Here is a 3,111-nt window from a genome sequence, read left to right on the forward strand (position 1 = left end):
CGTGTACATTAAGACGCAGCGAGGTGAGTTGATTACACGTGTACATTAAGACTTCCAAGTCCCTGTGGAGCGGCCTTTGTTCGCGTGAACGCAGCCGACAGTGAGTTAGTATGGGCGACAGTGCCCTGACTGAGAACGAAGAAACACTTACGATTTATATATATGTACGTGCCCGCGCCTGCGCTGCAGGGCTGCTGCATACAATGGCACGAGAGAGTGCTATAAGCGGTTACAAGCTGCCAGCTACAAGGTTACATACAATCAATTCCCTATTATCTACTCCTGATACAATTTACGGGTCGTTCAGTCGGTCCGGGGAAGGTGACGAAGCCGGGGGAAGGGCAAGGGACGGAGGGACGGGGGAGGGGACGAAGGGACGGGGGGGGGGAGGGACGAAGGGACGGAGGAAGGCACGGGGGAAGGGGACGGGACGGAGGGAAGAGGACGAAGGGACGGGGGGAGGGGACGAAGGGACGTGGGAGAAGGGGAAGCGTTCGGGAAAAGAAGGTGAGAAGGGAAGGGGAAGGGAACGAAAGGACTATGGTATACAGTTTGTCAAATTAGTCCAACCATATGTCTGTTTACAAACTAACACACGATAACGGGGGGAAGAGGACGAAGGGATGGGGAAAGGGGAAGGGTCCGGGGAAAGGGGAAGGGTCCGGGGAAGGGGAGGGGAGGGGGACGAGGTGGACCTGAAGGAAGCGTACTCGTGTAACTCGATTCGCATGTAGAGAGCGGCTCTAATCGCGTGCAATGACACGCGCGGGAGATTGGCTCGCCCCCTGTCAAGCTGTTTACCTGTTCCTGTACTGGGTGTGTCAGCATGAGTGTTGTCCTCTAGCGGCGTGTGACTGTTAGGTCCGTCTCCCGGTGGCTGTTAGATTCGTCGCCCACTGTCGTCACCGCCCCGCGGCAGCGTGGCTGTCGTATCGTAGAGGCATGCGACCAAGGGCTAATAATACATACAACTTGTTCCAGACTTTAGTAGCACTATACCCACAGAATGACATAGGTTCATCAATCAATACCAGTCCATAATAGAATATTATTTCTATTAGATTATTATCTATATATCTATATCTTTTATTATCTATATCTATTTCTATAATCTTCTATTATTCTATTAGATTATTTTCTACTAGATTATTATTTCTATTATATTCTATTATTCTATTAGATTATTTTCGACTAGATTATTATTTCTATTATATTCTAATAGAACATTTTCTATTACGGACTCTTGATCAATTTTTTTTAGGAATCTAATAATAATATACAGCGCAAGTTGTACACTACACACAGCCCACCGGTATGTGCACGGTGTTAAACCGTGATAATAGGAGAATTTTGCCGTAAGATATCACTTTTTTTCTGTTTTTCCGTTGTACAATCTATGTATAATTAGCCCTTGGTGCGATGCTGCTCTGTGCGGTTGCTTTCACATTGAAATTCCTCACAGTGAGTAGTTAGATGATGCTCGTGCAAGGTAAAAAAAAAGGTTGCTCTAATAGATTGCTCTACGTACGTATGAACGGTTGTTATATATATAGTCAATGGCCGCGTGTATGCTGTAGCTGCGGGCTTGTTCTTGCTTCCAGTGGCCACGTCCGCGTGCGATGGCGTTATATCCCTTTGTTGGCGGCGATATGCGCGCGTGCTATAGCTCATAGCGAAAGTTTTGGTGATTCCCAGTACTATAGTCATTTCTATAGTAAATGCCGCGAAGCGTGTGGACCGTAACATGTTAAACTCAATCCGCCTGGCTTTGTTTAACACATATTGGGCGATTTTTTCGCACAAAACAAACTTTGAATCACTATATCGTAGAAGACTGAAGGTATCATTGTGCCGCGTCCGGTTTATGAACTGCGGACCAATGAAGTCAGTCACGTGACTAGCTAGTTAATCATATCAGTGCTCTTCGCAGTGAAAGCTTGCGCTATTATTCTGTGTAACCGAATGTTATATATCGGATAATATCCGCAGTGGGTATCACCAATGACGCGTGAACTGTTTATGTGTTATTGATCGGCGAATATTGGCCAAAATTATTGTAATAGGAGCTGAGCAAGTGTCAGCTAGCGTCAACACACCTAGCGCCACCTGTCTCGATGTGTTCTATTTGCGTTTCTCTCCCCCTCTCTCTCTCTCTCTCTCCTTCCCTCTCGCCACTCTCTCTCTCTCCTTCCCTCTCGCCTCTCTCTCTCTCTCTCTCTCTCTCTCTTCTCTCTCACGCGACCCGAACTCACCCGTTGACACGAAACGTTGACGATGTATGAAATCCTGTCAACGTGGAGATTCTGTCAGGTGTGGCGAATATATGGTCATATATGAACATGGGGCCCGTTGTCAAAAACTTCGCAAATGTTAATGCTAATTAAGATAGCACTTACGACTAATGTTAATGCTACGAGAATAGCGTTGACAGAAACGCATCGCAGCTATGAAAATATTTACGATATAACAGGAACTTGATAGATTGCTGTCACACGGCCGATGATTGGATGAGAATCGATTACAAAACCCAGATTCATACACATTTATTGTACATCACAGCAATTCGTGGATATTATGATGTCTTAAAGTTAAACGCAACATACAACATGCAATCAAACAACATAGAAGATTCTAACTATATATTCTTGTTGTTTGTGCACAGCGGCGTGCGTGCCGTATATTTGTGCGTTGCAGAGGAGCATTTGAACGGCATTTACAGGAAATTATCGGCAATAATAGGCGAAAGAGAGTAGAGAAACATGAAGACTTTGGTAGTAAATACATTTCGTGTTTATTTACCATATTTCTTTTTTTATTGAAACGTTCCAAGTCCCTGTGGAGCGGCCTTTGTTCGCGTGAACGCAGCCGACAGTGAGTTAGTATGGGCGACAGTGCCCTGACTGAGAACGAAGAAACACTTACGATTTATATATGTACGTGCCCGCGCCTGCGCTGCAGGGCTGCTGCATACAATGGCACGAGAGAGTGCTATAAGCGGTTACAAGCTGCCAGCTACAAGGTTACATACAATCAATTCCCTATTATCTACTCCTGATACAATTTACGGGTCGTTCAGTTGGTCCGGGGAAGGTGACGAAGCCGGGGGAAGGG

The 3,111-nt window shown here is 45.8% G+C and overlaps 1 protein-coding gene across 1 annotated transcript in view; it reads left to right on the forward strand.

Annotated features, from left to right (window-relative positions):
* Positions 1-3,111, forward strand: part of LOC106811898 (protein spire homolog 1-like) — a 59,857-nt gene that overhangs the window by 37,564 nt on the left and 19,182 nt on the right. The gene's annotated exons all lie outside the window — the stretch shown is intronic.

This window comes from Priapulus caudatus, unplaced genomic scaffold (assembly GCF_000485595.1).
Source record: "Priapulus caudatus unplaced genomic scaffold, Priapulus_caudatus-5.0.1 Scaffold589, whole genome shotgun sequence".
Classification (NCBI taxonomy): Eukaryota; Metazoa; Priapulida; class Priapulimorpha; order Priapulimorphida; family Priapulidae; genus Priapulus; species Priapulus caudatus.